Raw genomic sequence first — 25,731 nt, 5'->3', positions numbered from 1 at the left:
ATTACTCCATATACTATGGATCAAATTGATGAGTTAGCCAATGAGTTAAATACTTGGGCAATAATCATGTGTAAATCTAATGTTTCATTTGATAATCACTTGCCATCTAATCCTTTGTTGTCTTTTTGGTCTAAGCATCCTGTAGTTTTTCCAAAAATGACAAGAAAGACCCCTATCATGAATGCTCCAAATATATTCACTGATGGGTCAAATAATGGTACAGCAGCAGTAGTTACCCCTGATCAAACTTTTACATTTTTAGTACCCAAACAATCAGCTCAAAAGGTAGAGCTTAATGCAGTATTACAAGCTTTTATGATGTTTAAAGATTCCGTATTTAATTTATTTTCTGATAGTCAATATGTAGTTAATGCTATAGTATCCCTTGAAGATGCAGGTAGGATTTCCCCTTCTTCTACTGTTTTCTCTTTGTTTTCCACTATACAAAGTCTAATCTGGGACAGAAAAGATCCATTCTTTATAGGACATATCAGGGCACATACAGGATTGCCTGGAGCCCTTAGTTTGGGCAATGAATTAGCAGATAAATCTACACATGACATACATATTTTCTCCACAATAGAAGAAGCTATAAATTTTCATAAAAGGTTTCATGTCAATGCTAATACTTTACAAAAACGTTTTAAAATAACTAAAGAACAAGCCAGACATATAATAAAACAATGTCAAAATTGTGTGACATTTTTACCACAAGTTAATCTTGGAGTCAATCCTAGAGGACTGATACCTAACCATATTTGGCAGATGGACGTCACACACTTGCCAGAATTTGGAAAATTAAAATATTTGCATGTTACAGTTGATACTTCTTCTGGATTTTTGATGGGCTCCCTTCATGCCGGAGAAAAAACTAAAGATGTTATAGCTCATTGCTTACAAAATTTTGCCACTGTGGGCGTTCCAAAACAGTTAAAAACAGATAACGGTCCCGGTTATGCTTCTACCCCTTTTAAACAATTCTGCTCATCATTTGGCATTACTCACATAACAGGAATTCCATACAATCCACAGGGACAAGGCATAGTTGAAAGAGCTCATCAAACTATTAAAATGTACTTATTAAAACAAAAGGAGGGAATTGGAAAGGGGTATATATCCCCCAAAGATAAACTTAAAATAACCCTCTTTACTCTAAACTTTTTAAATTTGGATTCATCAGGACTTAGTGCTGCGGAAAGGCATATGTATCCAAAAAATGTGCATAAGCCTAAAGTTCTCTGGAAAGATATTCTAACAGGACAATGGAAAGGTCCTGATCCAGTGATTGTCTGGAGTCGGGGCTCTGTCTGTGTGTTTCCACAGGGAGAACAGCAACCGATCTGGATTCCAGAAAGACTAACTAAAACGATTTCTACAGATCAAAAAGAAGATGATTTGACTCAAATCCATAACAGCTGATATCCAGAACTCCAGCTTGGCCATTCTTACATCTGCGACAGTGATTAACCAGAATGCCTTTTTCAATATCTATTTTATTATTACATTTTTCCATATCATAAGGTTCTATTTTATTTTTGAGCTCATACAGACCTAGGTTGATGTTTTTCTGATCAGTTTTATTTTTTAACTGTGGAGTTTTTAACATTGCAATGGAGATTTCACCTAGGTGAAACTACAAGGCCTTTACTATTGTCTTATGTGTTGTATGTTATATGTGCACACTTCTGTTTTGTGTTATATGTCTATATGTGCGTATGTCCATAGATCATATGAGGAGTGCTCATAAAAAAAAAAAAAAAAAAAAAAAAAATGGATCCAAGTACTTTTTATTATTCACATAATTTTAATGGTTTAATTTAAATTGGGTAAACAGCTGTTAAAAATTATTTTAATATGTGTACAAATAAGCAGGTTAACAAATCTGTTTGTTTATTTTCATCTTTCCTTTTCATTATATTTAATAATTCTGTTCAAGATAATGTAAATTGTTCTAAAAAAAAAAAAATGTTTTCTTAGTACCTGTTAAAATGTTACATTTTTTTTTCTTTCTCTCTTTAACATCATTGTCAGAATTCCTATTTTTCATCCCAGTGCCGGTGAAGACAAAGATGAAACCAAACTACAACTTCTTCGATAATTATCACAACAAACTGTACAAACTGATACATCAATGATCTTGGGAGGAAATGGACATATTGATAGATTCCTCCACTTTGAACTGCTTACAAAACTTGCCTGGACTATGTATCACTTGTATGCACTGTGATCTATCTGTTGATACAACAAATTATGGTAATGCTGGCGTATCTTTGCTGATGTGTCACCAGTGATGCAATTTTCCCTAGGAGTCGTCAATTGATTTGGTGTTGTGGCATTTCTGTATCCTCCTCCCTTCTACTAGTGATGGTCTAATTTTGGGGGCCAACAGAGGTGAGGCAAAGAACCTCACCCCCCCACTGGCACCAAGGCCAAATCTGGGGGCCAACAGAGGTGAGGCAAAGAACCTCACCCCCCCACTGGTGCATAGGCCTATCCACAAGTATGGCTATATGCTGGACCGGTAGTCAGTGACGGGTATGATCCAATTGCAGTGGTATCAACCTAAGACAGGAGGCTGACGCCTAAAGGTCAGTTTTCCAATGACGGGTAAGAACCATATGTTGAATTGGACAAACCTAACAGGCACGGTCCCTAGCCACATTACTTGTTGCTTTATTAAACAGAAGGGGGGAGATGCTGGGAGCCACAGCCAATTAATATGATGCATGGCATTTTTGATTGAAAGGTGATGCCAGCTAGCCATTGAGATGATACGATTATGTTAAAAATTACATTCATATGGATACCGGACTCCTGCTGCGGGACTCCTGGAGAGTTCCCATTGGTTGGGAAAGTGCAGTAGGAGGGAATTCCGGGGAGGCGCTTGCGCTAGAGTTCCGGGAAGGAACCGGCAGAACGCCGCGTGGGTGGATAAAAAGGCTTCCCAGGCACGGACGTGTTATTGGCGGTTCTTTCAAATAAAGTTTGTTCCTGTTTGAGTGGCTCGTGATCTTGTGCCCAGCCAGAGACAGCGGCAATAATACATCCCATTAATAGAAGGAAGGATAAAAATCATGCAATTAGTAGATATGGAAAATGCATTTGAAAAATTTCAGCATCACTTCCTGATAAAAGTCCTGAGCAAATAAGGTTTGGGAACATCATACCTCAGCATCATAAAGGCCATACCAGACATAGCCACAGGGAATATACTGAAATGAGAAAAGTTGAAAACATTTCCTCTAGGATCAGGAACAAGGGTATCTATTCTCCCTGCTCTTATTCAGTATAGTACTAGAAATTTTAGTCAGAACAGTGAAATAAGGACATAAAGGGCATACAAATTGGAAGGAGAGAAGTCAAATTATTTGTGTCTGCAGATATGTTTAAATATATAGAAAAACCCAAAGACTCCACCAAAAGACTATTAGAATGGATAAAGTCATTAAGGTAGCAAGATACAAAACCGATATACAAAAATTAGTGAGAGTTTTATACACTAATAATGAATGTGCTGAGAACCAAATAATAAAAACAATCCCATTCATGAATCTTTACAACAAGCAAACAAAACCGCAAAGAACAAAAGACATCTACCACACACTGATTAAAGAAATTAAAGAAAATAAAAAATAAATAAGAAACTCCCCATGCTCATGGATTGGAAGAATTAGTGTTGGTAATAATACTTTAAACATATATTCCTTCAGCAATAATACCTTAAGCAATTTACAGATTAAAAGCCATTCCCATTAAAATATGAATGATATTTCTCACAGAACTACAGAAGAGAATTCTAAAATTCATATGGAAGCACAAAAGACCCTGAAGAGCTAATGAAATCTTGAGAAAAAAATAAATACACAAAGGCTGTAAGAATCACAATAACTGGTTTCAAGACATACTACAGTACCATAGCAACCCAAAAAGCATAGTATTTGCATAAGAACAGATGCAATGACCAATGGTACAGAATACACACACACTCTCATTCTCTCTCTCTCTCTCTCTCTCTCTCTCTCTTTCTCTCCATAAATATGTGTATTTATAGATAGATAGATACATACATACATATAGATATATCCATGCATCTATATCTGCTGATTCCTAACAAAGTTTCCAAAAAAGTTTCCAAAAAAGAACACACTGGATAAAGGACCACCTCTTCAATAAATGATGCTAAAAATGGATATCCACATACAGATGATTGAATCTTGACTCCTCTTTCCATGTACAAAATTAAATTCAAAATGTACACAGGCTTAAATGTAAAACCTAAAAACTCTAATAAAACTACTAGAAGAAAATATGGAGAAATAAGAAACTGGTTCAAGCAACAATTTTCTGGATAGAACCACAAAAGCACAAGAAACAAAAGCAAAAATTGACAAAGTTGATATATTAAATTGAAAACCTTCTGCACAGCTAAAGAAACAGTCAACAGAATGAGACAAGAATGTGAAAAAACTTGCCACCTATGCATCTCACAAAGGGTTAATACCTAGAATGTATAATGACCTCAAAAAACTAAAAACAATCCAATTAAACATTGGGCAAATGATTTGTGAATAGACATATCTCAAAGACGTACAAACAGTCAAAAATACATTTTTAAAAAAACCCTCTCAATATCATTAGCCATCAGGAAAATGAAGATGAAAACTACAATGAGATACCACATCGCCCCAGTTAGAAGGTCTATTATTAACAATAAACCTTAAAATTAATAAATGTCAGTGACGATGTGAGAGAAAAAGAACACTTACACTCTCTTGTTGGGAATTTAAATTGGTACGATCATTATGGAGAGCAGAAGTTTTCTCAAAAAACTTAAATTAGATCTGCCCTATGACTCAGCTATCCTGCTTCTGGGTACATTTCTACAGGAAAAGGAATCAGCATACCAAAGGGATATCTGTATGCCCATGCAATGTTATTCACAGTAGCTAAGATATTGAATGAGAACATGTGTTTATCAATAAATGAGGAGATAAAGACTATGTAATATATTTACACAAGGGAATATTATTCAGCCACAAAGAAATGGCTCTTGTCATTTACAGCAAAATGGATTCAACTGGAGGACATTATGTTAAGCAAAGTAGGCCAGACACAGAAAGATAAGTCCCATACATTCTCTCTCATAGGTGGAATATTAAAAAGGGTGACCTGAATGTAGAATAGTGACCAATAGAGGTTGAGAAGGGATGGTAGGGTGGGTAAAAAAAGGTTGGATATGATCATGCTGAGTGTATGCATATATGGAAATATCACACTGACCCCCATTAATAAGGGCAACAATTACATGCTAATAAAGAATTTATAATTGCATTTATTAATTACTTTAAAATTAAAAATAACTTATTGATCTTTATTTCCTCACATATGAATAGTTGGTAGAGAAGCATTGCAGAGAATATTTATTTTTTAATATGTGAATTATTGCTATTTTACACAGAAAAGTATCATACTGAAGTACTTAAGTAAACATTTTGGTGGGTTTGACCACTTTCCATTTCTACATATTACTGTCTTGCTACCCTCAACTTGATATAAGGATTGGCACTGATATTCAACTGATGATCCCATAGGATATACTGCTAATGGGAATGAAGTGAGGTCTCCATTGTCAATTGGTGGAGGAGGCCCACATTTTCCTGTGGAATCTGAAAAATACCATTTCATTTATGGAGAGAACAAATCAAAATACAGTGTAAAAATAAAGCCAGCACAAACACATCACTCTAGATAGCATCAAGATTTTATGATTTCTGGTAACAAATGATTGCTCACAGAAATCTTAATCATAGAAAAATGAGAGTTACATTTTAAGCTCTTCTTTTCATCTCACTGAAGGCGCATATAAACCATCAACAAATGTGTCTCCTTTGTAGTGATTCAATACTAAAAAATGTGTCTTAATATATAAATGCTGATCACGTAGACAGTGAGGACAAACTAAGAAAGTTTCTTGTTATTATATATGACATTATGCAGTGTTTACTGTGTCCCTACTGACTTCTTCTTAATTTTCCTTTTCATTAGAAAAAAAAAAAAAAACTCCTTGAAGGAAGTAAATTTGTAGAGAATAATAGGGAAATATTGTCTTCCTAATTTGGAGAAGATGAGTAAAAATCATTGTTACCTATTCTTTTTTTTCACATTTTGTACGTTGGGTTTTTTAAAAAATTTTAATTTGTTATATATGACAGCAGAATGTATTCCAATTCATATTACACATATAGAGAATAATTTTTCATATCTCTGGACACAAAGTAGAGTCACACCATCCTTGTCTTCATGCATGTACTTAGGGTAATGATGTCCATCTCTTTCCACTGTCTTTCCTATCCCCAACACCCCTCCCTTCCCCTTTTGCTAAGCATAATTTTTAATCTTGGACGGAATGATTTTTAAATACAATTATAAGAAGACTCTAGAAGGTGCAGAGAATTCACTCTGGCTAGGAACTTCAGGACTCAAGGAATGGCAAACAGGTTGCTATATGAGTTCACTTTGAGGCTCCTGTGTGTTCTAGATGGTGCACTGGAGAAGGCTGGTAATCTCAGAAATGATATCAGGTAGAGATAAATAAGGAAAAGCTCATGCAGAGTCTCATCCATTTAACCTAAGGACAAGGAAGGGAGCGGCCTTGCTAGTCTAAGAGATCTTTAAAACAATACATGACCTAATCTAGAGAAAATAATAAAAACATCATAAGGCATTGATGACCAGAGACCACCCACATATAGGGGTGGCAGAAGAGATCCTGTGTGTCTGTAGAGGCTGAATGAGAAACTTGACTTAAATTCAGCATGGCTGTAATGGGGAACCACTGAACATGAAATTTAAATAAAATGGGAGGGGGTTGTCAAGTGTAATACCTAAAATATCAGGTGTAAAATTAAAAATTACTCATCATATTAAGGATCAGAAACATTTAAAAACAAGAAAGATAATAAAATACTGATGTGATAAAGATATTGATAGTCAATGTTTTTTAAAAGCTCAGTAGGGTTTAGAACAGATAAATATAACAAGTTAAACACAAAACAAAATGTCTCACTGGACAGACTGAACAGTTTGAGGATGTCCGAAGGATAAATCCATGCACTTCAAGATATAACAATTATCCAGTGTGAAAATAGACTGAAAAATCAATCAATGAATCAATCAAACTTCAGAGACTTTTAGAGGAAAAGAAAATGTTGGAGGCCCAGAAAGAGGGAAGAAAGGATAATTGAGTTATCAAACAAATGAACAGACTAAGGAGGAAAAAAATCTATTATATTAGATATTCTTCCTTTTATCAATTACATTGTCATTTTCTCGCTCTTGTAATTGCTAAAACAAAGACTATCTAATATAGTAGAATTTTTTCTCCTCATTTTGTTCATTTATGTTTGATGCTTGAAAAAAATTATAGCATTTTACCAAATGTTCAATGTTCCATGTATGAACAGGAATGTTCAATGTGTGAACAATGTTCAGTGTACGAACAGGAAATACTAAAGAGTAAATGGATTTAAATGGAAGTAAGGTTCCCATGTTTTGACCGAAAATAAAGTGCCATTACTATAGTAGAGTGGTAAGTTGCAAATATATTATGTATATATTGCAATTCCTAAAGCAACAATTTTAAAAAGAAAGGTGGTCTGGGAAGCTATCATAGAGATACACTCAAAAACAGGAAGATAAATCAAAATGAAATTCTTTTAATATGTTCCCTAAAAAGAAGCAAGAATGAGAAATAGAGAAAATAAACAAATAAAACAAGAAAAAAAGCCCAATATTTATTTTAAATATAAATGATCTAAATATACTAGGTGAAAGAGCAAGTAGGGCAAGATAGATTCATATATGAGACCTAATTCTATGGTTTACATAAAACTGACTTCACCATTAGCCAAAGGTAGATTCAATTTAAAGTAAGAGAAAATAAATTAGGAAAAATTAATTTTTTAAAATGGAAAAGGATGATATAATATCTCCATTATTCATTTCCTGAATTTTAAATATTAGAATGCTGATGACCAAATATCTAGACTTATTTTTAAAATATAGTGATTCCCTGGCTAGACTCAGTCACATATTTTCAAATATACTCTATATACTGAAGATGCCCAAATGTATATTTATATTCTATGATCAGTCTTCAATGACCTATTTTTTGTTTCTCAAAGTGGATATGTCTTGGAGTTGTCAAAATGTACTGAGTGTTTTAACGTTTAAGATGAGGAATTTTCTCAGATTGTAACTGTTCTATTAATCTGGTTAAATGTGTTTTGAAAAACTTATACCATATTTCTTAGTTCATTTTGCCAAATAATAAATCTTTAGAAATATCATATTATTTGCATTTGGAAAATATAATCCATAAGAATGACTTGACTTTATTTTTATCAACATATTTTACTCACATTATGTCCTCCAGCAAAGAAAAGTTAGGAAATATGATCTTCTACCTTTGCACTTAGGTGGCTCTGTCCAAATTCCATTTAGACACATCACTTCTACTTCCCCAAATATTTCAAAAGGTTTGATACATTCATAACCATACTCTCTCACCGATGGATACTTAAGCATCTGTTTTGATGTTATATTAGCATTTTCCACTTTAGGTGGATTCACACAGGAAATATCTGAATAGAAAGAAAAGAAAGTATCTCCACCTAGTGTTCATTTTGAGTAGCTAATTAATGAATCAGATTCCGAATACATTTTAAGCAGGATTAAAAATCAATAGACACTTTGTCATGAAGAACTTTTCTGATTTTTAATAAATTTACATGTAATACAAGGAAAAGAAGATATAGCAACATTTTTTTGGCAGAGCTAACCTTTCATGCCTTTAGATATGTTCTCTATCCTTTGCTAGAACAGTTGAAACCACTGAGAATGAAATATTTCCCCTTGGGTTGAGGACAACAAATATTACAAGTTCCATAAGTGTGACATGAATTTTAAAATATAACAAAAGTAACAAGATTATATAGCATCACTCTTTGGTATACAATTATCTTGCTCATTAATTAACATTTTAGCCTCTTAAAAACTGAAAGAGGTATCTCTTTAGAGAATAAGTCAAGAATTAAGAACACAGTTTGAAGAATAATTTGTTATTCTTAAACACAGTTCAAAGATGTTATATACAACTATAATGCACCAATAAAGCAAAAAAAAGTTAAGTAAAACTTTTAAAAAATAGGAAGATTATCAATTAAAAAACTAAAGATATAGGAAAGTAACAGAAAAGTACAACTTTATTTATAGAAACATAGCTTTTTAAATTTATTTATAAATGCTTTTGGATACTATGATAAACTGTGTAATTCCTCAGAGAATTTTAGGTGCATGGATAGTAATAAAAGACTATAGCAATGGTTCCCAAATTGAGGAGTATGTAAAATCCTTTGGGGAACTTGATGAATAATTTCAAGGTCACACCTCAAGATTATTTTTTCCAGTAGGTCTAAGATGAGCTCAGGAATTTTCATTCGAATTCATAAAATCTGTTCAAAAATTTTATGCTATTGGTCTAGGGACCACATTCTGAGAACCATTGGGCTGTGAGCTTAACCACTGTATATTTAATTCCAACATTTTATTTCTAACCCTAAACTTACTTTGTTTTGGCCTGAAAATTAACCTATACTCATTTTTAAGAATGTTATAGAAAATTTAATATTTCATAAGACACTATACATAAATTTATAATGCCATCAACATACGTTTGCACATTGGCTTTCCTATCCATTTGCCATTAATATATGTTATAGTATTGGACCCATCCACTTGGTAAAATTTTGGACATCTGTAAGTCACTTGATCTCCTGACTTATATGATTCTTTCCTCTCTCCTAAAAGCATGGCATCATCAAAGTTGGGTAAATTAAAACAATCTGTTCTTGAAAGAAAAAAATATATGTATTTTTCAGTAAATTATAATATATGTAATATTTAATAGTAATATTCTAAAATAATACTTAGCTACCTATAGAACCAATGAATAATGTTTAATATACTTCTGACAACTTTGCAAAATATAATGTTTTGATTTTAATTGAACTGTTCTAAATTTATCAAACATATAAGATAGGAATGATGCTTGAAGAAATATTAGTAGTTCTAATGCTTTAGGTCAGATTTTTACATTCAAATTATTTTTTGCCCACACTTGCCACATGTATTATGTATTTCTACTTTGGGCTTCTGCAAATGTGAATTACTTGCAATTTAGATCAAAGTTTTATGAAATATGTATTTTGTAGTGAGATTGATGATAAACTGAGCATGAGTTGGATGAATAAGGGACAGTTTCTCTAGAAACAGAGAGAGATAAGAATTCTGAGAACGGACATTAGAGGATGCTAAATGTTCACAGAAAATGATGTGAAAGTGAAGCAATTTGCCTCATATTTTCAAATTTTTTTTTAATTACTAGGCTATAATTCTCTGCCAGACTCAAGAAACTTCAGGTACCTTGTAAAATTCTAGAATTACAGCTTACTTTCTTATTTGTACCACTTATACTTTGAATGAGGGAATCTATCACACATATAATAAAATTAAATACACTATACTTATGCATTCTGGTGGGGAAGACCATTTTCCTCCTAAACATTTTATAAATGCAGGTCCATCAATTCCAAAACCTTCAAAACTATTGTAAATAACTTCTTGTCCATATGGGTAACTGTCTAACTCATGAGACACAACACCATTAGGAATGGAAGGTAGAGGTTCACAAGGAAGTCCTAAAATATAAAAATAATGAAAGAATGAATCCATGTTTCACAACCCAGAAATTCAATTGTATAGGTCAATTTTGATACTTCACAGTTTTTGAAAAGAAATAATAATAAATAAGCTATTATGAAGTCACAGAGAATGTGCATAAAGGCTTCTTAAGCCCACCTTTCTCATGTATGTCCATCTCATAAACTGTAAATACATGAGCAAGAAATTGAAATAAAAAATGTTGATGCTTTTAAGAGATCGCCAGATCTTCTCTAATCAACCATGAGTAATAAACAGAAACATACTCAGAATTAATAACATTGAATTGGGGCTGGGATTGTGGCTCAGCGGTAGAGCATTCGCCTTGCACGGGCAGGACCCGAGTTCAATCCTCAGCACCACGTAAAAATAACGGCATTGTGTTGTGTCCATCTACACCTAAAAAATAAATATTTTTTAAAATAACATTAAATAAATTGATGAGATGGATTTACCAAGTATTGTAAGACATCAGAAGGAACACTATAAGAAAAACATTTTTAAAATATTCAAAATCTTGTTTGCAAAGCAAACACTACAACTTACAGCAATTTAAATTTACTACATGTTGTATTCTTTAAAAAAGAAATGCCAAATTAAAAAGTGACTCTATAATTATCCAATAAAATTAATAAAAATAGGATTGATTCAATAATGCAATAGTATTTTAATGGTAAAATATTTAAATGATTATATACATATGATAATCTATATTATTCTAAACCCTGACTTTGACAAAAGCATATTATATTCAATTATTTGTACTCTCAAGTATTTAAATATTTGTATTCTCAAATCAGAATTCGAGTTTTCATGCAGTCCTCACCTACACACTGAGGTGGAGGACTCCATTTGCCCATGTAGCATGTTATCTCACCTTCCTCAGAGGTTATGAAACCATCTTCACAACTATAATTCAATTTAATGCCATGTGCATACTGTCTGGATTCAATTGCTTCTTTCCTTTCTTCTGAAGATTTAGATGGACTAATTCTTCCATGGTCTATGTCAGGTGGTTGAGAACATGAAAGATTTTCTGTATGAAAAACAGAAATCAAAGGGTCAAACATAAATAAAATGTTTAAACTAAAACTAAAATCAAATACTATTAAAGTCTGTCATCACTATATCTATGCTATGCTCTTGCCCAATATCTCCCTTGATTTGTCTATTTTATTATATGAAAAATATTCATAAAGAGGAATTTATCTGCTAGTTACATAATATCCCAAAGAGTTGTCCAATTTTGTTGATAGAAATGAAAGATGGTGACTGGATTATGTACCTAGATCATAACTTACAGTTTTAGGATCAAGTGTAATATATAGGGAAAGAGAAAATGTCCTCATATTTTTCATTTACATAAAGAAAAGGGGATTATTAACTTCAACTGAAAGCATGTTAAAGCTGGAGGCAACAAAATAACATCACTCAAACTACACTGAAAAGCTACAGTAACAAAGGCACATGTTTTGGTACTGGCACCAAAACAGTCATGAAGACCAGTAGAACCCAATAGAAGACACAGAGACAAATTCACATAAATACAGTTATCTGACAATAGATAAATATGCCCAAAACATATGTTATAGAAAAGGTAGCCTTTTTTAACAAAAGGATCTGGGAAAACTAAAAATGCATAGTGGAAGAGTGAAATTTAACCTCTGTCTCTCATGCTGCACAAAAGTCAACTTAAAGTGGATTGAAAGCCTAGGAATTTTTAGACCAGAAACCCTGCAGCTGATAAAAGGAAGCGTAGGCCCAACAGTCCAACATGTCAGTAAAGCAACTAATTTCCTTTAAAAGACTCTTAAAGTGTAAGAAGTAAAATAAAAAATCAGTAAGTCAGATGACATCAAATGAAAAAGCTTCTGCACAGCAATGGAAACAAAGAGTGTGAAGAGAGATTCTACAGAATGGGGGATCTTTGCCACCTGCTCCTCAGACGGGCATTAATATCCAGAACATACAAAGAATTTTTTTAAAAAACTTAACACTAAAAAAAATCAATAAATGGCCAAAAGAACTAAATAGACACTTCACAAAAGAAGAAATACAAATGGTCAACAAATATAAGGAAAAAAAAAACTTCACCAACTCTAGCAATTAAGGAATTGCAAATCAAAGCTGCATTGAGATTTCTCTCTAGTCAGAATGGCAATCATCAAGAATACAAAGAAAAATAAGTGCTTCCAGGTGCATTGGCTCATGCCTCTAATCTTAGCAGATTATGAGGCTGAGGCAGGAAAATCAGGAATTCAAAGTCTCAGCAACTTAGTGAGGCCCTAAGCAACTTAGCAAGACCCTGCCTCAAAATAAAATATAAAAAAGGTCTGGGGAAGTTGCTCAGTGGTTAAGCACTTCTGGGTTCTATCCCCAATACAAATACAAATAATAATAATAATAATAAATTTTAAAATAAATGTTAGCACGGATGTGGGGGAAAATGTATCCTCAGATTTTTGGTAGGACCACAAAATAGTGCAGCTATTCTGGAAAACAGTAAGAAGATTCCTTAAAACACTAAGAATGGAAGCACTATATGACTCAGCTATCCTACTCTTTGGTATATATCCAAAGATTTAAAATCAGCATTCTACAGAGATACAGCCACATCAATGTTTACAGCAACATAATTTACAAATAGACAAGCTATGGAACCAACCTAGATGCCCTTCAACAGGTGAATGAATAAAGAAAATGTGGTATATATACACAGTGGAGTATTTCTCAGTCATAAAGAAGAATGAAATTATGGCATTTGCCAGTAAATGGATGAAACAGGAGACTATCCTTCTAAGCAAAATAAGCCAGTCTCCAAAAGTCAAAGGTCAAATATTTGAAGGCTAATCCAAAATAAGGGGGAAATAAAAAAGAAAGAGAGCGGGAGAAAAGAGAGAAGGAATTTCATCAAAATAAAGGAAAGATCAGTTGAGTAGATGGAAGGGATGGAGGCGGAGGATGGAAGGACGGGAAAAGGGAAGAACAGTGGAATGAATTGGATTAAAATATAGCATGAATATAGCAGAGTGAATAACATCACCAAGTATATCGATAACACATGATTTTTTAAGAAGTATAAATAAAGTACAGAAAGATCAGTGGAGTAGAGAGAGAGGGGAGCAGGGGGAGGCAGAAATAGGGGAGGAAAGAAGTGCTGGGGACTGAATTAGAGCAAATTATATTCCATGCTTTTGTGATTATGTCAAAATGTATCCTAATGTTATACGTAATTAAAAAGAATAAAAATATTTCATGTCAAATCAAGAAATATTATTAGGCTCTGTTATTTTTTTTCATTTACCAGACAAAAAAAAGTAATAGGATCACTGCATACCAAATATATCTATTCCTTACCTTGGAAGAAATCTGGTAAAATTTGGTTTCCTCCAATTTCAGATGGCTTTAGCCATAATGTAATTTTGGATATGGATTTCCGTATCTGGTAACTGAAACAAATTTCTCTACAATAGCGCAGAGTAGATAGGTAAGGATTGCAATTTAAGGACTGCACTTAAATTAGACCCGGGTTGTATTTTATCTAATCAAGGAATGCAGTTATTTTACTGCAGGTGCAATATAACAGAGGACTGAGAAGCATAATATGTAATGAACTAAAGTCCTCATGACCTAAAATGTAGTTGACTGAACAAAAATTGGAATGAGAATATTTCTACTTACTAATTTGTGTGTGTGTGCATGTGTGTGTGTGTATGTGTGTGTGTGTGTGTGTGTGTGTATAGAGTAGGTAGCATTTTAGAAAATAAAAGGATAGTTTGCATAAGTAAATGTGTGTTACAACTCAACATTGATGGATGTAAAACAGAATCACCACTGGAGAGACATTTGAAATACCCTGGGAAAGATAGGGAAGACAAGTAAGGCATGATACCTGGAATTTCAAAAATGTTCACTGTTTCTGAGACTTTTTAATTTTATTTTGTCTGATTATACAGCTGGGACTTAGGCTGTCTTTTCAGGTTTAGAGAAAGGATCAATTGCTAAATATGATATCATGGCAATATTTCTAGTTGTTGCAGATCAAATTCAGAAAGGTTAAGGCATGGATTGCTCCTTCTTCCACTGTTTAAACTAGAATTAAGATTTCTACTTCTTTTCTACAGAGTGGATGGGAGATTTGTAACCTTATATATATTCATCCCTGCTCCATGTAATGGGGAACACAAGGAGAAATATTAGCCAGATGGATATTGCTACCATCTTATGACTCAATTCTCTGCTGAACCTAGTGATCCTACATTTGGATGCACTGACATGAAACTAAAGATAAAAATCAATGCTAAATGAAACGGAGGGGGAATATTGTTGACCAAAAAAAAAAAAATGCAGAAAGGAAAAGTTACTATTGCCTTGATTACCATGTGAAAAGTTGAGATCAAAAGAATGTACAGTAACTTTATGACAGTATTTACAAGTATGCAAAATCATAGCTGTTTTGCCTATAGAAATCCTCCCTGTTTTGTTTTGTTTTTGTTTTGCAGGTGAAGGTATAGAATAGGTACTGGGGGATTGAAACAAATGAATGGATGCACATAGTGCTTTACAAAGAGGCTAATAGCACCTTGAAGGTAAACACCTGGAAGAGACTTAATATTGTCTGGTTTTTTTGTTTGTTTGTTTCATTTTGACAGGCTATTTGTATGACAGGACTTCTTTTGGGAAGTGAATTGTGGGAAATATTAACTCCCTGAAACACATGAGGTCATTGTTCAAAAACAGGTCTTGAGAACACCATATAACTAATAACCTAGATGAAAACAAAAATATCTGTGGAATGTCTAATTAGTCATATTATCTTGTATTACAATGCATCTGGACCGTGATTTGGGGGAAAAAAATTGCCAGTAGACTAAATTTTGGCCCCTGTCTCTTTTTGTGAATAAAGGTTGTTAGAATACAGCTACATTAATGGTTTTTATATTAAGACAATGTTCATGCTAAAATGCCAGTTGAATAACAGCAACAAAAATGTGTGGCTGAAAAACCCCAAATATTTATTGTCAGTCCTTTATTGACTTGTCAGTGCTGTAGATGATATCTTTGTGGATGGAGAATTCTTTGTTTTGTGGATGACTGTCCAATTCAGAATAAGAGTGTCACTATGCCTTCCATACCAACTATTAACAAGCTTAGTGCTTGCCAAGGGTACCTGCCTTTGGAATATTCAAACTAATGTATATGTCAGGTAAATACCACCTTTATAAAACTATATGGAAAAGCCTATAATTTAGTTACAAAATATGTTAGTCAGCTTTCCATCATGATGACAAAATACTCCCCCGCCCCCCCCCCAAAAAAAAAACATAAGTGGGAAAGATTTATTTTAGCTCAAAGTTTCAAGGTTTTAGTCCATGGTGGCTGCCTCCATTGCTATGGGCCTGTGATGGAACAGAGATAGTGGGAGGGGAGACAGAGACAGAGGCTGGAGACAAAATAAACTCTTCAAAGACACATCTGCCAGTAATCTTCTTCTTCCAACCAGGCTCCACCTCCTGAAATTTCTACCATCTCCTAATAGTGCTATTAGCTAGGGATCAAGCATTTATCGCACATGCCTTTGGGAGGCATTCCAAATGAAAAACACAATGTAAGGTACATATTTATATTATATTCATGGAGTAGACAATCAAAGGTAGTAACACATTTTATAGATAAATTTATGCTGAAATATTTATTAAAACTCTAGAAAGCAATACCTACAAACCAATAGTTCTTCTCTTTCTGCTTTTTAAATTCGATACATATTATTTAAAATGCACGAAAAAGAATGACCATGAGATATTTTTAACTAAGAAAAGTTGACCAATAAACAGGAAGATAAACTGTCAGGACAGGATTCTTTTGATAGAGAAATAATATCTTCTGTGGTTATCTCCAAAGATGTTAGGAATTCCAGTGTTAAACCTTGACCAAGATAAGCATGAGTTACAGTATGTAGTGATTAATAATTTTCTATTCAAAGTTCAAAACTCCCCTGGAGACACCCTTTAGAAGCTTATCTAAATTACCTAAGAATACATAGATTATAGTATAATTAGTTATACCTACAAGCTTTAAGAATGTATTCAGAGGGATATATACTGCAAAACCAATGGTAAATTTAATAAGATCCTAATATACAAGAAAAACATTAGAATCCTATGAGATTTAATAAAATTGGAAAAAATAAATATAATATGCAATATTATTTTAAAAAATCTCCTGCCACCTAAGAAAATATTTAACAATCTATGTACACAACCCACCTTTTAAAAGTTAAAAAACATTACTAAACAGATTAAAGAAGATGTAAATACATAAATAGACATACCATGTTCATGAAAGGGAAGAATTAATATTTTTATGATATGAATCTCCCAATTATGTACATATTACACTCAGTCTCAATCAAATCCCAGCAGAATTTTTATAGAAATCAACAAGGTGATATCAAAAGTAAAATAAAATGGAAAACAGCTAGACAAGGCAAAATCATTTTTTAAAATAATGTATTTGTATTTAATTGCTTCTGTAAAAAGAATTCTATTATAAATTCAAACAACACTGTTTTTATCTTAAAATTGCAAATATCAAAAATATGTCATGTATATACTGAGATAAGATTAAGATGTTGTAAGAGGTGCATCCCTTTCTGGAAGGTTGAGGGAAGAATCAATTTTCCTGTCATTTCCATTTCCAGAGACTTTCCCCTTTGTTTGGTTTATGTCCCCTTCCTCCGTTTTCAAAGTCGGAAACATTGAACTTCTATCTGACCCTTTTCCACAGTAACATAGCTCCTTCTCTTTCTCTCCCTCCTTCTTCTCTCTTTCTCTCCCTCCTTCTCTCTTTCTCTCCCTCCTTCTCTCTTTCTTTCCACACATTATCTTGATTTCACCCAGATGATCCAGAATACTCTCCTTAGTTCAAGGTCACAGTAACATCTCTAAAGTCCATTTTATCATTTAAAGTTGTAAAGGTCGGGAAAGCATCAGAGGAAGAGACCACCAAGAGACTGTCTCATGCCACAGCAAAGGGCTTATTGGGGGTCCAGCATGCTGGGGCTCAGAGCTCACTTGAATGGAGCAGAGAGCCCTCGGAACAGCTTAAGCAGAGCTTGTATACTTTCCTTGGAGAGGACAGGGACTTCACATACAGCTTAGCCAGGTTTCTGGGAGGGGTTGTTCTCCAAGAGCAACCAGATGATCAGGGGAGATTTCAACATACATTTAGTGGGCGTTTCCAGGAGTTGTTTTTAACTTCTACTTGAGTTTCAGGTTCCAGGAAAACAGAACTTAATTGTTACATTCTTAACCTTTTCAAAGTAACGTGACATCTTTAGGGAGGCCCTTAGTTTTTCTACTAAGAACCAAGGTGGAGGACCGCACAGCAGTAAACAAGACAGAGTGCACTGACGGAGGAACACACGCAGCGCTGAGCTGGGCGCCAGGGGTCCCCCGGCGGGAGCTGGGGCGGGGTCGGTCAGGTTTACTTTCAGGCTGGAGCCCCAGAGCATAGGCGGAGGCCCGGGCTGAGGAGCCAGCGCCCCACGGGGCACAAAGGGCTGCCCAGGCCGCCCCCTGCCGCTGCCCAGGCCGCCCCCTGCCGCTGCCCAGGCCGCCCGCGCCTCTGCAGCCCGGGACTGACGGCCCCGCCCCCGCCGGCCGCCCGAGCCCTCGCCGCCCTGGCGCTCCCCCTTGGCCCCCGGCCACGCGGGCGGGAGACGGAGCGCCGCCTCCGCCCTGGGAGAGACCTCACCTCCTTCCCCGTCTCGCCCACGTCCCGGGCAGGACCGCGGGGCCGGGAGCCAGGTGGGCACGGCCTGAGCGCGGGCCTGGGCGGCCCTGGCGCCAGACTGTTCCGGTGGCTAAGAGAACTCACCTGGGCCGCGGGCTGTTCGTGGAGACAGTTTCCAGCACCAAGTCTAACCTCTGTGGTTCCCTCCACCCTGCGGCCTCGGTGTGTCTCAGCACCCGCGCCCACGGAGCGTCTTCAACCTGAGTACTGGCCGACGGACGGGTCAGTTCGGACAGTTGCTTGTGACAGACTGAAGTTCTCCTGTTTGACCCCAGATCTTCAGAGCACATGAAGACGCTTTCTGAAGCTCAGGAAGACTGTGTAAATAATATCAGGTAATACATGCACGTGGTGCAAAATTCAAAGGTACAGAAGGGTAAACAGTGAAAAATTTCTTGATAACCGGCTGTGCGCTACCTGCTCTGATGACACTACAAGAGCATTATGGGATCTGAGAAAAGTGAACACCAAAGTGTGCACTGTACATGGTCCCACTAGCTGGGTGAAGAACATCGAATAGGATATCAATACAAGACTCTTAGTAACATCAGGATTTGATGGAAATGTCATTAGTTGGGACACAAACAGGTTTGTAACTAGGAGATCATATTGGGATTATGAATAAAAACATTTTTTTAAAATTGTGAGCAGGACTGGGGATATGGCTCAGTGGTAGAGCACTTGCCTGGCATGTGTGAGGCCTGAATACCACAATCCCCAGTACCACAAAAATAAACAGATAAAATGGTGAACAAATTCAGTATTCTACTGAAGTCTCAAGAAAAAAAAAAAAACTGGCTTTAGAAAATCAAAAATTATTCCATCTTTTGTTACTTAATCATATTACAACTAAAAACTTTGGAGTTCAGGGTATGATTCAGTGATAGCGTCCTTGCCTAGTGCACATGAGGCCCTGGGTTTGATCCCCAACACTGCAAAAATCAAAAAGTAAGTAAGCAAAAATTTTGTATGGTAAAGAGACCAAGGCATATTGCTAATGATTGAAAACTGCTGTATAAAATGAATTTCCTGAGTTTAAAGAAAAATACTTTTATTATTTCCTTTGTGAAACTAAAATATTTCTTACTCTTTGTTCTTTCAGTTCTAAATCTATTTATTTTGTAATCTTTGCAATTTTTTTTTTCATGCAGTAAAAGAGTAGTTCTCAAGTGAGTGATACTGATCCTGAAAGTAATGTTTGGAAACACAGTATGGGGCAGTTTGGGTTATCATTGTTGGGGAAAACGGAGGATATCTATGGCATTTGTTGGTAAGACCATAGTTTCTAAAAATCCTGCAGTACACAGGCTATTTTTCACTTTGGACCAATTGACCCACCTAAAATGAAAGTTATACCTCCATTGGAAATATTTGAATAAAATGTTTTCTAATAGAGAATTTGATTATTTGAAAATTGAAGTTTGAAAAATAATTAAAATATACCTATTGCAAACTGGGGAAATGATAATATAGTAACACATTAGGATTATTTTAAAATACGCTCTTCAGAGATCATATGTAAAAAGGGGATAATATTAAAGATTTCTAGATGTACATTATTTGAGTAGAGGATACAGCTATTGATCATCTTTAGACAAATATGTTAGAATTTAAAGGTAAATGTGTATTTTTTAATCTAGAAAGAAAATTTGAACAGAAATAAAAATGACAATTTCTAAATCTGTAGAAGGATAAAAAACTAATAAGACATGCTAAGTCCAGTAGAAATAGAGAAGAAGGGGAGAAAAAAAGAATCATTTAAAAAATAAACAGGTGCCAGGCATAGTGGTGCATGCCTGTAATCCCAGCATCTCAGGACGTTAAGTTTGGAGGATCACAAGTTTCAGGCTAGATTCTGCAACCTAGCAAGACCTTCAGCAACTGAGTGAGACCCTGTCTCAAAATAAAAAACACTGAGGATGTAGCTTTTCCTCAGTGGTAAAGCATCCTTAGTTTAATTCCCAGTCACACCCCGCCCCCGCCAAGAAAAAAAAAAAAAAAAGATAGCACAGAAATATGGTAGGCACATAATTTACACATCAATCTAGACATCAGTAATGACAAATATATACTAAACTAGCCAGTTAAAAAATAGTGTAAATTGGATTTAAGAGTAAAACTAGCCAGGCATAGCAGCTCATACCTGTGATCCCAGCTACTTGGAAGACTGATATGGGAGGAGCACAAGTTCAAGGCTAGCCTGGGTAATTTCGAGATGCTTTCTCGAAATAAAAAGGGCTGGGAATATAGCTCAGTGGTAGAGCACCCCTGGGTTCAATCCCCAGTACTGAAAAGAAAAGAGAAATTCTCTCCCCATCTTTAGAGACTTATAAACTCATTTCCTAAGTAATTCAGAATATCAGAAGGTAGACTGAAAATTGATGAACTTACTTAAAAATACGTAAAAACTAAAAGGATAAACCCAGTAAAAGTAGATGTATGTCTGGCACATACCTGTAATCCCAGCAGCTTGGGAGGCTAAACCAGGAGGATTAGAATTCAAAGCCAGCCTCAGCAACTCAGCAAGGCCCTAAGCAACTCAGCAAGACCCTGTCTATAATAAAAATATAAAAAAGGGCTGGGATATTGCTCAGTGATTAAGCTCCCAGCCCCCCCCCCCGTGGGTTCAGCCCCCACAGCAGGGAGCAGTGGCACATGCCTATAATACTGGCTACTTACGAGGTTGAGGGAATAGGATTTGCCAGTTTGAGATCAGCCTCACCAGTTTAGCAAGGCCCTAAGCTATTTAGTGAGACCCTTTCTCAAAAAGGGCTGTGGGTGTAGCTCATTAGTAAAGTGCCCTTGGGCTCAATCCCTGATACCAAAAAAAAAAAAAAAAAAAAAAGAGGATATATGGTTATAACAAAAATACAAAATTAATAAGATTGAGGGCTGGGGTTGTGGCTCAGCAGTAGAGCACTTGCCTAGCATGTGCGATCCCCAGCACCACATAAAAATAAATAAATAAAGATATTATGTCCAACTACAACTAAAAATTTTAAAAAATTAATAAGATTGAAATGATAATATAATAAAAAGGATTTTTCTAAAGTGTTGTTTGAAATAATTGGTAATTCTCTGACAAGATTCATCAAGAGAGGGCTAGGGTTATGGCTCAATGGTAGTGCACTTGCCTGGCATGCGTGAGGCACTGGGTTCGAGTCTGAGCATCACATAAATAAAAAATAAATAAATAAGTAATTTTATATGAAAGAATCAATACTATTCATAGTAAACATTAAAGAAAAAATAATAGCCACATAAATTAAGAATACATATGTAATACATATAATTGAAAGAAAATTGATAATTAGAATTACTAAGAATCCAACAAACACCAAAGCTTCCAAAAAGATAATCTAAAAAAACCATCAATCTGCATTTTACAGATTAAAAAATGAACTCCCCATTAGCCCATAATAATGTATGCCAAAACCAATTATTAATAGAAAAAGCACATATCAACACTTCAGTGTTTTACCACTTTATTGCCATTTATGTACTAAATATTAAAATACAACATCACTTAATCATTATTAAGAACGTAGAGCAAGAATGCAGCATTGACCAGAATGTATATTAGTGCAAGCACTACAGAAAACCTAAAACCAAATATGTACAATGTCCTAGAAGACCCCTTTCTGTTACATGTCCCAGAAATACTCAGAGACAAAGGGCAGTACTGCAAAAATGTCCCATCACTTCTTGACTGACATCTTTTACTCTCATTGTATTTATTTTTTATTTATAACATAATTTTATGATAATTTTGAGTCAAAGATTAATTTCAATGTATATGCATATGACTTAATTAAACCAAAAAATATTGTATTCAATTTTTTTAAATTTTTTTTTAGTTGTAGATGGACACAATACCTTTATTTATATATCTTTATATGGTGCTGAGGATTGAACCCAGCACTTCACACACATAAGGCAGGTGCTCCACTACTGAGCTACAGCCCCAGCCTCTGTATTCCAATTCTTTACTATATTCTTGAATACTGTTTACTAAGGTGCACTTATTTTGCTACATACTTATCAATAAATTTTGATTTCCACTTTTACACAGTTGAAACATGAAAACAAATTGTTATAAATATTTTGCCCCAGTTTAATGTAGATGGGTCTTTAAAAAATCATGAGTATACATATCAGAGCATTTTACTTACTAATCCGAATGCATTTGAGAGGAGGAGACCAGCCATTCTCTGTACATGTAGCTGTGTTTTGACCATTTGAAAGACTATGGTCAGGATAACAGTCAACTTTAACAGATTCATGCAGTAAATGTCTTGTTCCACGTGGGTAATATCCATTTTCCACATAATTGAAAATGCATTGTCCTAAGGAGCATAAAGTGATAAAAGTGAAAACATTAATTTGAACAAAATATCTGACTAAATATTACCTTTATGATATTTAGAGAATGCATAAGCACCCAAAAAATGTGCAATTAAGAAAAACCCAAAACTACTATACCAAATGTTTACTAAAAAATAAAAATCAATAACATTGAATTCATCTTTAGTTTTGTAACTAAAACGTGTAAATGATACAGGTTTTCTTGTATCTTTGGTTTTCATGTGATTTTTATGAAGAGCTTCTTATAAAAGAAAAAAACTAATTGGGTCTTTTTATGCACACAGTTTTTCCCTTGGCCCTAATTTGTCATGCAAGACTTAACTGTAAATACTTATGTGCTTCTTTCTGCCCTCATTGAAAGACACATGTATCATTGTAAAGACATTTACTTACTGATGCATGATACTTCTGGCAGCCACCCTTCTTTTGTGCAACGAATGAAACCCCAGTATGATTTTGAAGGAGACACAAAATTGTTATCACATTCATAGAGATATTGTTTTCCCATAGGTACAGGAAAGTATGGTCTATATCTTTCTTCATAAGATAGACGTCCATGTTTTATTTCTGGAAAATCACAAGGTTTCACTTGTGATTAAAAAAAAATAGGATAAATAATATTTTATTTTATTGAGCAACATATCAGAAATAAACCATTTAAGTAATGAATTATGTCTTATTATAACATAATTACAAGGTTTACAGGACAAGAAAAGTCACAGAAATCAGATGATTATGTTCTGTGAGGTCTTTGTTAGTGAAGTCAAATTATATCTTTCAGTCACCAGAGAAATCAACTAGAAATATGTTAATATCAAAATAGATAAGATTATAATAAACAATAGTTTTCTTCTAAGTTCAGTTGGGAAGTGGGATGTTTTTAATGTGCTAAAATGTTTGTCAATGAGGTATAATTATATTTTAGTAACTTATTCTTATGTATTAAATAATTTAACACAAATTTAAGTGCTATTATTTATTTTATTGTTAGGTTTATTTGTATTTTCTTGAAAAAGTACTCTTTTATGAGATTGTTTAGAGAATACCTAGTCCTTTTAATATCCAAATAGTATTAATATTTTCCATGCAATATGATTCCGTTTCAGGAAATCTTGCATGATATGTTATAAAGAATCCCCCCCCCATCGCCTTCATGTATACACACATACAATAAATATTCTACAACTTCTAATTAATACTTTTCCACTTTCCTTTATGTTTGATTACAGACCATTTTCAAGAAGTTTCTACTCTTAAAAATGTTAATTTGCGGTGGTGAGAAATGGGAGTGCGGCCTGCCCCCGGGGCTCTCTGGGGTCCCCGGCCCCAGGCGGGCGGATGAGCTGGGGGCCCCGGGACAGGACGCGGCCTCTCCTGCAGCTCCCCAGCTCCTGCTGCCAGTGCCCCCTGTCTGGCCCTGGCTGTGCAGGACCGGTGAGCCTGCCACCCAGGATGGATGACCTGATGGCGGGGCTGCCTCCTGGTTCAATCCCGCCCGTCCCAGCTGAAGCCGCCACCGGGGACGGGGACGTGGCGCCTTTGGGTGGCGGCGGGCGTGGCAGCGCGAGAAATTGGGCGGCCGCCGAACGCCGTGGAGGCCGGCAGGGGCTTCAAGGTCCCAAGAAGAGGATGGACCCCTGAAAGCTCGGCCGCGCGTTGGACGGCGGAGCCGCACAGACCAGGGCCCTCCGTGAGCGCTCAGGGCCGGCTCCGGAGACCGCGCCTTGTCTCGGCCACCGAAGACCGGACCGTCCTGGAAGGTGAGCGAAGGGTGGAAGGGTTAGCGGCCTCAGGCGGTTGGTGTCCTTCTACCAAAGAGAGAAAGGGTAGAGTCACAAGCCGCATCTACCCAGTTGGAAACCCTTTGGGGAGATTTCCTGGCCCTTTGTAAAAGGCCTGTGTATATAATAGGCAAAAGCTGCTCTCAACTTGCCCCCAACCTTTTAAAACTTGTGCTGCATCTGGACATTCTAAGTGTAAAGAGGATGCCTGAGGTATGTGATAGAGTTAGAAAATAACTTCTTGTAAATGTCCATTTGTTTGAAAAAATCAGAAATGCCTTCTGGAAGTGACTTTGAAATGAATGTATTAGACCACCTCTAGGAGCGACACTTGTTTGTTCAGTGGGTTGTTGGACATGGAGAAGACTGACCATGAGGAGGAGGTCCTGTGCCAGACTGGTTTTACGTAAAAGACGTTTTTCGTATAATAACCATTGTTTTTGCGTGTGCATTTTATTCCTCATTAGTGTATATATACTTGAAAATGCTAAATACTTTTTTTTTAAGTATCTAGGTTTTCTAGATGTTCTAAAGTGCCTGATATATGTTAAAAGTAGAAGTAGTAAAATATATGACACATTTTGTAAATTCCTTTTGTTAAAATACTTATGAAATGTTTTCCTTTTGGGTGGGGGGTGCAATAGCCAAACCCCTGTTGAATAGTTCAGTTGTGTGCTGGTCCTGGGGAGCACCGTGCCAGTGTGCTTACCGAGAGCCAAGAGTTGTCTATGGGTTTTGTTTTACTTTGCTGTGTACATAATGTATACAAAGGACAAATGAGTCCTCCTAATCTACATCTAGTCTTTCTAGATGTTAAAGAGGTTGCCAGTGTATGACAAAAGTAGAATTAGTAAACCGGTTTTGTATGTTTTGTGTTAAAATTCCTAGGAAAGATTGTCTTCTGAAAATTTGAGCATTATAGCCCACTGCGTCGGTGAAGGGCCAGAATGCTCATATTTTGAGGACATTTTCAAATTAGAACTATTGTTACATGTGTGCAGTATATTCAAAA

General features: G+C 35.4%; 1 pseudogene; it reads right to left on the bottom strand.

The window, feature by feature from the left end:
* LOC143412104 (complement factor H-like) overlaps positions 1 to 25,731 on the bottom strand; it is a 79,964-nt pseudogene that overhangs the window by 5,594 nt on the left and 48,639 nt on the right.

The sequence above is a fragment of the Callospermophilus lateralis genome, chromosome 13 (assembly GCF_048772815.1).
Source record: "Callospermophilus lateralis isolate mCalLat2 chromosome 13, mCalLat2.hap1, whole genome shotgun sequence".
Lineage (NCBI taxonomy): Eukaryota > Metazoa > Chordata > Mammalia > Rodentia > Sciuridae > Callospermophilus > Callospermophilus lateralis.
The sequence above is the reverse complement of the archived record's forward strand: the minus strand, read 5'-3'. Positions and strand labels throughout refer to the sequence as shown.